Genomic DNA, 12,326 nt, shown 5'->3' with positions numbered 1-12,326 from the left:
TATAAAAGCCAGAAGGGCCTGGACAGATATTATGCAGACCCTAAGGAACACAGATGTCAGCCCAGGCTACTATACCCAGCAAAACTGTCAGTCCTCATAGATGGAGAAAACAAGATATTCAATGACAAAAACAAATTTCAGGAATACTTACACACAAATCCAGCATTACAGAAGACACTAGAAGAGAAAATACAACCCAAGAAAACTAGCTACTTTCAAGAAAACAGAGGAAATAATTAACCTCACTACAGTAAAACAAAAAGCAACCAAGCACACAACCTTCTGACCACAGCCAACATCAAAATCAAAGGATCTAACAGCCACTGGTCATTAATCTCTCTCAACATGAATGAACTCAATTCTCCAATAAAACGACACAGACTAACAGAATGAATGCATAAACAAGACCCAGCAATCTGTTGCATACAAGAAACACACCTAATCACAAAGATAGACATGACCTGAGGGTAAAGGGTTGGAAGACAGCTTTCCAAGCAAAGGGACCCAAGAAGCAAGCAGGAGTAGCCATTCTAATATCTGATAAAATAGACTTTCAGCCAAAATTAATCAAAAGAGATGGGGAAGGACACTTCATACTAATCAAGGGAAAATTCCACAAGGAAGACATCACAATCCTGAACATCTATGCCCCAAATACAAGAGCACCCACATTTGTAAAAGAAACATTGATAAAACTTAAACCACACATAGATCCCCACACATTAATAGTGGGAGACTTCAATACCCCACTCTCAACAAAAGACAGCTCAACAAAGCAGAAATTAAACAAAGAAACAATGTCTCTGATAGAGGTCATGGATCAAATGGACCTAACAGACATTTACAGTACCTTACACCCAAACAAAAAAACAATTTACCTTCTTCTCAACACCTCATGGAACCTTCTCCAAAACAGACCATATAATGGGTCACAAAGCAAGCCTCAACAGATACAAGAAGATTGAAATAATCCCTTGTATCTTATCTGATCACCATGGAGTAAAGCTGGACCTCAACAACAACAGAAACAGCAAAAGGCCTACAAAAAATGGAAACAGCTGAGTCAGGGAAGAAATAAAGAAAGAAATTAAAGTCTTCCTAGAATTCAATGAAAATGAAGGCACAACATACCCAAACTAGTGGGACACAATGAAAGCAGTGATAAGAGGAAAATTTATAGTACCAAGTGCCTTTAAGAAGAAACTGGAGACAGCTCATTCAAGCAACTTAATGGCTCACCTACAAACCCTAGAAAAAGAAGAAGCAGACACACCAAAAAGGAGAAGATGGCTGAAAATAATCGAACTCATGGCTGAAATCAATAAATTAGAAACAAATAAAACAATTCAAAGAATCAATGAAACCTAGAGCTGGTTCTTTGAGAAAATCAACAAGATAGACAAACCCTTAGTCAAGCTAAGTAAAAGGCAGCGAGACAACATCCAAGTAAACAAAATCAGAACTGAAAAGGGGACATAACTAAAAACACTGAGGAAATCCAAACAATCATTAAGACTCACTTCAAAAGTCTATATGTCACAAAATTTGAAAATCTAAATGAAATGGACAATTTTCTTGATCGATTCCACTTACCAAAACTCAATCAAGACCAGATAAATCAACTGAATAGTTCTATATTCCTCAAGGAAACAGAAGTGGTCGTCAAAAGTCTCCCACCCAAAAAACAGCCCAGGACCAGAGGGTTTCAGCACAGAATTCTACCAGACGTTCAAAGAAGAGCTAACTCCAATTCTCTTCAAACTATTCCACAAAGTAGAAACAGAAGGAACACTACAAAGTCATTCTATGATGCCACAGTCACCTTGGTACCTAAGCCTCACAAAGACCTAACAAAGAAAGAGATTTCAGGCCAATCTCCCTCATGAACATTGATGCAAAAATAGTAAAAAAAAAAAAAAAAATACTTGCAAACCGAATCTAAGAACACACCAAAGATATCATCCACTATGACCAAGTAGGCTTCATCCCAGGTACACAGAGGTGGTTTCATATAGGGAAATCCATCAATTTGATCCCCCATACTAACAAACTGAGAGAAAAAAAAAAACATATGATAATCTCCTTAGATGCTAAAAAAGCATTTGACAAAATCCAATATCCATTCATGTTTAAAGTATTGGAGAGATTAGGGATACAAGGCACATATCTAAACATAGTAAAGGCAATATACAGCAAGCCTGTAGCCAACATCAAACTAAATGGACAGAAACATAAATCAATTCCACTGAGATCAGGGACAAGGCAAGGCTACCCAATCTATCCATATCTCTTCAACCATAGTTCTGGAAGTCTCTCTGGAGCAATAAGACAGTTGAAGGAGATCAAAGGGATAAAAATTAGAAAGGAAGAAGTCAAAGTATCACTATTTGAAGATGATATGATAGTATGCCTGAGTGACGCCCAAAATTCTCCCAGGGAAACCTACAGCTGATTAACAACTTCAGTAAAGTGACTGGATACAAAATTAACTCAAAAAAAAAAAAAATCAGTGGCCCTCCTATATACAAAAGACAAAAGGTCTGAGAAAGTAATTCAGGAAACAACACCCTTCACAATAGCCACAATACCTTGGTGTAACCCTAACCAAGAAGTCAAAGACTTGTACAAAAAAAAAAAATTTCAAGTCTCTGAAGAAAGAATTAGAACAAGATATCAGAAGATGGAAAGATCTCCCATGTTCATGGCTTAGCAGGATTAACATAGAAAAAAATGGCCATCTTACCAAAAGCAAACTACAGATTCAATGCAATTCCCATCAAATTACCAACACAATTCTTTATAGACCTGGAAAGAAAAATTCTCAACTTTATATGGAATAACAAGAAACCCTGAATTGGTAAAACAATCCTCTACAATAAAAGATCTTCCAGAGGTACCACCATCCCTGATCTTAAGCTGTACTATAGAGCAACAGTAATAAAAACTGCATGGTAGTGGCATAAAAACAGAATGGTGGATCAATGGGATCGAACAGAAGATCCAGAAATAAACTCACACACTTATGGACACCTGATCTTTGTCAAAGATGCCAAAATCATACAATGGAAAAAAAGATAGCATCTTCAACAAATGTTCCTGGTCTAACAAGATGTCTACATGTAGAAAAATGCAAATAGATCCATACTTATCACCCTACACAACACTAAAGTCCAAGTGGATCAAAAACCTCAACATAAAACCAGACACATTAAATTGGTTAGAAGAAAAATTGAGAAAGATCCTAGAACTCGTTGGTACAGGAAACAACTTCCTGAACAGAACACCAACAGCACAGGCTCTAAGAGCAACAATCAATACATGGGACTTCATGAAAATGAAAAGTTTCTGTAAAGCAGAGAACACCATCATCAAAACAAAATGACTGCTTACAGATTGCAAAAGAATCTTCACCAACCCTTTATCTGAAAGAGGACTAATATCTAGTGTATATAAAGAACTAAAGAAACTGAAAAGCAGCAAACCAAGTAATCCAATTAAAAAATAGGAAACAGAACTAAACCTAGAATTCTTGATAGAGGAATATCAAATGGCAGAGAAACACTTAAAAAAATGCTCAATATCCTTAGCCATCTGGGAAAAGCAAATCAAAACGACCATGAGATTTCACCTTACACACATCAGAATGGCCAAGATGAAAAACTCAATTAACAACTCATGCTGAAGAGCCTGTGGAGAAAGGGGAACCCTCCTCCACTGCGGGTGAGAATGTAAACTTTTACAACCACTCTGGAAATCAATCTGGTGCTTTCTCAGACAACTAGGAATAGTGCTTTCTCAGGATCCAGCTATACAACTCCTAGGCATATATCTAAAAGAAGCTCAAGTACACAATAAGGACATTTGCTCAGCCATGTTTGTAGCAGCTTTATTTGTAATAACCAGAAACTGGAAACAGCCAGATGCCCCTCAACTGTAGAATGGATGCACAAATTGTGGTACATCTACACAATGGAGTATTACTCTGCAATGAAAAATAAAGAAATCATGAAATTTTCAAGTACATGGTGGGACCTGAAAAGGATCATCCTGAGTAAGCTGTCCCTGAAGCAGAAAGACACACACAATATATACTCACTCATATAGACATGTAACATAGGATAAACCTACTAAAATCTGTATATCTAAAGAAACTTATCAAAAGAAAGGACCCTGACTAAAATGCTCAATCCTCATCCTGACAGAAAAATACGAAGGACATCAGAAGTAGAAGAAAACAGGAAACAAGCTAGGAGCCTGCCTGAAGTCTGAAAGTCTTTGCCCTGCAGACTATCAAAGCAGATGCTTAGACTTATGGCCAACTGTTGGACAGTGTGTATGGAATCTTATGTAATAAATGGGAAATAGAAAGATCTGGAGAGGACAGGAACCCCATAAAGAGAGCAACAGAACCAGAAAATTTGAACACAGGGGTCTTCCCAGAGACTCATATTCCAACCAAGTAGCATGCATGGAAATAACCTAGAACCCCTGCACAGATGTGGCCTGTGGCCATTTAGTGTCTAAGTGGGTTCCATAGTAATGGGAAGAGTTACTGCCTCTGACGTAATCTCATTGGCTGCTCTTTGATCACCTCCCCCTGAGGAGGGAGCAGCCTTATCAGGCCACAGAAGATGACAGTGCAGCCCACCTGATGTGATCTGATAGATTAAGATCAGAAGGAAGGAGAGGAGGACCTCCCCTCTCAGTGGCCTTGTGGAGGGGCATGGGTGAAGAAAGGTGTGGGAGAGTGGGATCAGGAAGGGAGGAGGGAGGGACTTATGGGAGGATACAAAGTGAATAAAGTGTAATTAATAAAAAAAAGAAAAAAAACTGAGCATCCAAGATTGCAGAGCCTATAAGCACACGCTGTGTGCCAGCTGATCAGCAGGACAGCAGTGCTGCACAGAGATCAACAGAACAGACTGTGGTATCCAAAATACAGCGATTGTGTTCCCCAGGTGAAAGGAAAAGTTCCCAGGGTCCTGCAAGCACTCTGTCTCCAACACATTGACACATGCAATGTGCTGTGCTCACCTTTCCAGTATTAACTGCAGGGCTCAAAACACCAGAGACTGATTCTCCCAGTTGAGAGAAAACCCCATGCTGAGGGAAGCAATCAGGTCTGACCTCAGGTTACCCAGCTAATTCCAGGAAAAGTACCCAGGATCATGCAGGCAACCATTGGCCTATCCACACACCTGCACATTTTGCTCACCATCCCAGACTGAATTGCGGGTCCCCAAATACAAGTGACTGGGTCTCCCAAGTCATAAAGAAAACCCATGTGAGGGAAACAATCAGGTCCAACCTCAGGGCACTTAGATAACCCCAGGAAAAGTTTCTATGTTCCCATAGGCTCTAGCCTCTAGCCAAAGGCCTGTGAGCTTGCTGAGCTCACCAATCAATGATAACCTTCTGGGTACAGGGGCAGGGAGCTCTAACCTCAGACCACTGAAACCTGTGAGCCATGGGATCAGCTCCAGACACTGCTCCAAAGCTCAGCCTATCTCCATAATGACAGCTATCAAACTTCTGGGCTCCCTGTTCCTTGAATAGGGCAGTACCCTGCAAACACAGTGTCTGAGCAGTTGCAGATCATTAAATTCATAGCAAGAAATCCAGTGGCAGGGAAGCTGTCTCCAGGATGTCCCCTGGTGAGAGAAGAGCCCGTGGGTTCCCAAGAAGCATGGTTGGCCCACAGGATCATACACCTGAGGAGAGCTTTAGGAATTCCCTGAAACAAACAAAGAAACAAACAAACAAAAAAGCTGCCATTTGGAGACCATACACAACAATCTAAGGAGGGCTTCTTTGGGAATAACCAGCTTCCTGCCCAGGGGATTTTCTCCATCCCCACCATGCCCAAGGACCCCAGCAGGCACCAGATACTACCAGCCAACACCTGAAGCAGCCAGATGGGAAAGGGCCAGCATAAAACCACAATCAACAAAATCCAAAGTAATCCGGCATCTCTAAATCCCAGATATCCAAGGGCAAGCAGCCCTGGATATCCTAACACAAGTAAACCTGAAGAAAATGACCTTAAATCTATGCTTATGAAGATGATAATGGAGGAAAAGAATAAAATCTGTAAAGAAACACACGAGGATAACAGTCAAACAGACTGTTTTAGAGAGGAAATAAATAATCACTGTAAGAAATGAATGAATGAAATAAAAGAAAGTTCAAACAAACAAGTGAAGGAATTAAATGAAAGGCAGGAAAATGTAAACAAACAGGTGAAGGAAATCAACAAACAGTTCAAAATGTGAAGATACAAGAAGATTAAAATAATCCCTTGTATTCTATCAGACAAGCATGGTCTAAAGCTGGACCTTAACAACAACAAAAATAGCAAAATGCCTACAAATGCATGGAAACTGAACAACTATCTACTCAACCACAACTGGATCAGGGAAGAAATAGAGAAAGAAATTAAAGAAACATTAAAAAAAACACAAACTCAAGAAATCCTGGAGAGGGAGAACTTAAGGAAAGAAAACAGCAACTACAGAGGTGAGCATTATGAACAGATTACAAGAGTTTGAAGAAAGAATCTCAGGTGTAGAAGATACAATAGAAGAAATCAATGTATCCATCAAAGAAAATGTTAAGTCTGAAAAAATTATTGAAAGAAACTATCTAAGAAATTAAGGACAGCATGAAAGGATGAAACCTAATAAACCTAATAGGAATAAAGAAAAAGAAAAATTCCTGTTTTCAAGACCAGAAATATCTTGAACAAAATGACAGAAGACTGTTTCCCCAATTTAAAGAAAGAGATACCTATAAGCATACAAGCACCCTACGTAACACCTGCTACATTAGGCTAGGTAAGAAAATCCTCTTGCCACATAATAATCAAAATACTAAATGTACAGAATAAAGAAAATGTACTAGAAGTTTCAAGGGAAAAAGGCCTAGCAATATAAAATAGCAAACCCATCATAATCATACCTGACTTCTCATAAAAGACTATGAGATCCAGAAAGGAATGGATGGAAGTCATGCAGACCCTAAGAGAACACAAATGTCAGCCCAGGCTACTATATTCAGAACACATCTCAATCATCAAACATGCAGAAAAGAAAACATTCAATGGCAAAACAAATTTAAACAGTACCTAATATATAGCAAAACTAAAAATAGACAAGAACACAAATACACTACCACAACCAACATCAAAATAAAAGGAACTAACAGTCAAAGGTCATTAATCTCTCTCAACATCAATGGTCTCAACTCTCCAATAAATAATACAGACTAACAGAAAAGATGCATAAACTGGACCCAGCATTCTGCTGCATACAAGAAACACATCTCAGCCACAAAGATAGACATTCCTGAGAGTAAGGCTGGAAAAACATTTTCCAAGCAAACAGATGCAAGAAGTAAGCAGGAGAAGCCATTCAAACACCTAAGAAAATAGTCTTTCAACCAAATTAATCAAAAGAGATGAGGAATGTCACTTCATACTCATCAAAGGAAAATTCAACCAAGAAGATATTTCAGTTATGAACATCTATCTTCCCAATACAAGGGCACACACATTTATAAAAGAAACATTAATAAAACTTATACCACACTTAGATCCCACACATTAATAGTGGGAGACTGCAATACCCCACTTTCACCAAAGGACAAAGCCATGAAACAGAAACTAAACAAAGAAACAATGACTCTAATAGATGTCATGAATCAAATGGAACTAACAGACAGACATCTACAGGACTTTTTACCCAAACAATAAGAATTTACTTTATTCTTAGCACCTCTTAGAACCTTCCCCAAAATAGACCATATGGTTGGTCACAAAGCAAGCCTCAATATATAAAAGAAGATTGAAATAATCCCTTGCATTCTATCAGACCAGCATGGTCTAAAGCTGGACCTTAACAACAACAAAAATAGCAAAATGCCTACAAATGCATGGAAACTGAACAAATCTCTACTCAACCACAACTGGATCAGGGAAGAAATAGAGAAAGAAATTAAAGTCTTCCTATAATTCAATGAAAATGAAGGCACAACATACCCAAATTTATGGGACACGATGAAAGTAATGCTCAGAGGAAAGTTCACAGCACTAAATGCCTTTATAAAGTAATTTATAACATCTTATACATCTCACCTGAAAGCCCCAGGAAAAAAAGAAGCAAATACATAAAAGAGGAGTAGATAGCTGGAAATAATCAAGCTGAAGGCTGAAATCAATAAACAAAGAGAAACAAAGAGAAAAATTGTGGTACATCTACACAATGGAATATTACTCAGCGATTAAAAAAAAAAAACAAACAAGGAAATCATGAAATTTGCAGGTAAATGGTGGAATTGGAAAAGATCATCCTGAGTGAGGTATCCCAGAAGCAGAGAGACACAAAGGACAGGAGGCCCACAGAGGGCATCTGAAAGGCTCTACCTTGCAGGGTTGGAGGCAGATGCTGAGACTCATAGCCAAATTTTGGGCAGAGTACAGAGAATATTATGAAAGAAGTGGGAGATAGTAAGACCTGGAGAGGGCAGGAGCTCCACAAGGACAGTGACAGATCCTAAAAGTCTGGGCACAGGGTATTTTCTGAAATTGATACTCCAGCCAAAGACCCCTCATGTAAATGGCCTGGAACCCTTGCACAGAGGTATTCTAGGTCAGTTCAGTATCCAAGTGGCCTCCATAGTAATGGGGACAGGGACTGTATCTGACATGAACTGATTGGCCTGCTCTTTGATCACTTCCCTCAGAAGGAGGAGTAGCCTTACCAGGCCGTAGAAGAAGACAATGCAGCCTTTCCTGATGAGACCTGATAGAATAGGATCAGAGGAAAGGGGAGGAGGACTTCCCTTTTCAGTGGACTGGGAGAGGGACATGGGTGAGGAAGAGGAAGGGTGGAATTGGGAGGGGAGGAGTGAGGGAGGTACAGGAGGGATACAAAGTGAATTAACTGTAATTAATAATAAATAAATAAATAAATAAATAAATAAATAACAAAAAAATCAATAGGCCACCTGTATACAAAAGACATAGGATTCAGAAAAATTCTGGAAACAACACCTTTCACAATAGCCACAAAAATTCATAAAGTATCTTGGTGTAAATCTAACCAAGAAAGTGAAAAACTTGTATGAAAAAATATTCAAGTCTCTGAAGAAAGAATTTGCAGAAGATATTGATATGCTCAGTTCATGAAACCCTCAGAGACCACCAAGAAATGACTTGATGCAAGAGAACAAGAGCTTTATTACTAGCGTGGTCGAACTCAGGATCCATGTCTCACTGACACAGTAGTAGGGAAGTAGGACACCAAGCCTTGGGTGAACAGGGTTTTAAAAGAGAAAAACCACAAGCTGGGGGGTTCCATGCCTTGACTTTACAGGATTGGGTAAAAGTCAGATGGGAGAGGTGACCTTTTAGCTGAAGCCTAACTTAAAATGCCTTTTCTTCTAAACTACATCTGGATTATTGGGGAAATTTTTCTCACCCAATTCTGATTGGTTGTTGCCAGGGGAATTATCTCTATTTTTTACCAAACAGTTATTCTGTGATATTTCCTGGAAGCTGTTGCTAGGAGAGTTCACTCTGCTTTCTGCTGAGTGTACATTCTGTATTCTTCCTGGTACCTGAGTTCAGCCCCTGGTCACAGGTGCGCACTAGATGGCTTCATATCTCAAAATGCGGTCACCCAAGCTAACTTAAACTCTTCAATATCAGAAGATGGAAAGATCTCCAGTGCTCATGGCGCATTAGGACTAAAAAGAAAAAATAAAAAAATAAAAAAACAATGGCCAGCCCACCAAAGCAATCTACATATTTAATTCAATTCCCATCAAAATACCAACACATTTTTTTTACAAATCTTAAAAGAAAAATTTTCAACTTCATATGGAAACAAACAAAAAACCCAGATTAGTTAGAACAACCCTGAACAATAAAAGATCTTTGGGAGATATCTCTATCCCTGAACTCAAGCTGTATTATAGAGCAACAGTAATAATAATAATAATAATAATAATAATAATAATAATAATAATAATAAACCTGCATGATATTGGCATAGAAACAGCCTGATGGATCAGTTGAATTGAATTGAAAACCCAGAAATAATCTCTCAAACCTATGGACACCTGATTTCTAAAAAAGATGTCAAAACCATACAATGGAAAAAAATACTGCATCTTCAACAATGATTTAGCTGGTCTTGCTGGATATCCACATGTAGAAAAATTCAAATAGACCTATATCTATTATCCTAAAAAAAATTAAGGTTAAAGTGGATCAAAGACCTCAACATAAAACCAGATACATTACATTTGCACAAGAAAAAGTGCACAAGAACATTGTACTCATTGGCAGAGAAGACAGCTTCCTGAACAGAACAGGAAAAGCTCAGGCTCTAAGATCAATAATTAATAAATGGGATCTCATGAAACTGAAAAGCATCTATAAAGCAAAGAACATCGTCAGTAGAACAAAATGACAACCTACAAACTGGGAAAATATCTTCACTAACCCTACATCTGACAGAGGATTAAGATCCAGAATATAAAAAACTCAAGAAGTTAAACACACACACACACAAATAATAATAATAATCCAACTTAAAACTGGAATACAGAGCTAAACAGAGAATTCTCAACAGAGGAATTTCAAATGGCAGAGATGCTCAACATCCTTAGTCATCAGCGAAATGCAAATTAAAACAACCCTGAGGTTTCGCCATATACCCATCAGAATAGCTAAGATCAATAACTCAAGTGACAATGCACGCTGGAGAGGATATAGAGAAAAGTGAACTATCTCCATTGCTGGTGTGAGCACAAACCTTGTACAACCACTTTGGAAATCAATCTGGTGCTTACTCAGAAAATTGGGAATAGCACTATACAACCAGCTGTACAACTCCTGAGTATATACCATTCAACAGGGACATTTGCTCAACAATGTTTATAGCAGCTTTATTTGCAATAGCCAGAATCTGAAAACAACCAAGATATCATCAACAGAATAATGGATAAAGAAATTGTTGCACATTTACACAATGGAATACTACTCAGCTATTAAAAACAACAAAATCATGAAAACTGAAGGTGAAAGGATGGAACTAGAAAAAAGATTGCCCTGAGTGAGGTATCCCAGAAGCAGAAAGACAAGCATGATATATAATCACTTATACATGGTTATTAGCCATATACTTTAGGATACTAAAATCTACAAATAGAGAAGATAACAATGAGGAGGAACCCAGGAAGGATACTTAATTCTCATTCAGAATGGCAAACAGGATAGACACCAGAAGACATGGAAGAGAGGGAACAGGAAGGGAAGCTACTGAGGGCCTCTGAATCTGCCCTGCAGGGTATCGAAGCAGATGCTGAGACTCATAGCCAAACCTTGGTCAAAGTTCAGGAAATCTTATGGAAGAAGAGGGAGATAGAAAGATGTGGGTGGGGGGACAGGAGCTCCACAAGCAGATCAACAGAGCCAAAAATTCTGGGCTCATGGGGGCCTGCAGAGACTGATACACCAACAAAGGAACATGCATGAAAAAGACCTAGAACCCCTGCTCAGATGTAGCTCATAGGCAGTTCAGTCTCCACATGGTTTCCTGAGTAAGGGGTGCAGGGTCTCTTCCTGACATGAACTCAGTTACCTGCTCTTTGCTCATTTCCCCCAACTGATTCACCCTTGCCAGGCCACAGAGGAAGAGGATCCAAGCATTGCTGATGAGACTTGATAAGCTAGGGTCAGATGGCAGTAGAGGAGGATTCCCCTTTTCAGTGGACTAAGGGAAGAGGATAAAGTGGAAGAGGGAGGGTGGGACCAAAAAGAGATGAAGGAGGGGGCTACAATTGAGATATAAAATAAATAAATTGTAAAAAATAAAGTTAAAATAAAAATAAAATGAAAAAATAAAGAAACTGAGAAATGACCATAGTTTTATAAACATAACTTCAACAGTAATAACCTCCAATATAAATGAAATTTTAAATTGCATGTTGCAATTTGAAACTCATTTGGAACCTTTATGTTTGAAACAAGTTTTTCCTTTTCTCATTTTATATTAGTTTTGGACTCCAAGCCTTTGCTTTGTTGGCTCCCAGAAAGAGCAAAAGGAAAAATACAAAAACAAAACAAAGCAAAACAAAACACCCATGTATTATAAAAACAAAACATTACCAAAAATATAATTCAGCTATAGGTTATTTTACAGCAGTTTATTTGTTCTTTAAATCTTTCTTAGTTCATTACAAATGTTTTAATACTTGTAATTCAGGCTAACTGATCACAAAACTTCATACTGTGAGCAGCATAGAAATAAGTGAAAATCCAC

The sequence above is a fragment of the Meriones unguiculatus genome, chromosome 14 (assembly GCF_030254825.1).
Source record: "Meriones unguiculatus strain TT.TT164.6M chromosome 14, Bangor_MerUng_6.1, whole genome shotgun sequence".
Lineage (NCBI taxonomy): Eukaryota > Metazoa > Chordata > Mammalia > Rodentia > Muridae > Meriones > Meriones unguiculatus.
Note: the sequence above shows the minus strand (reverse complement) of the source record.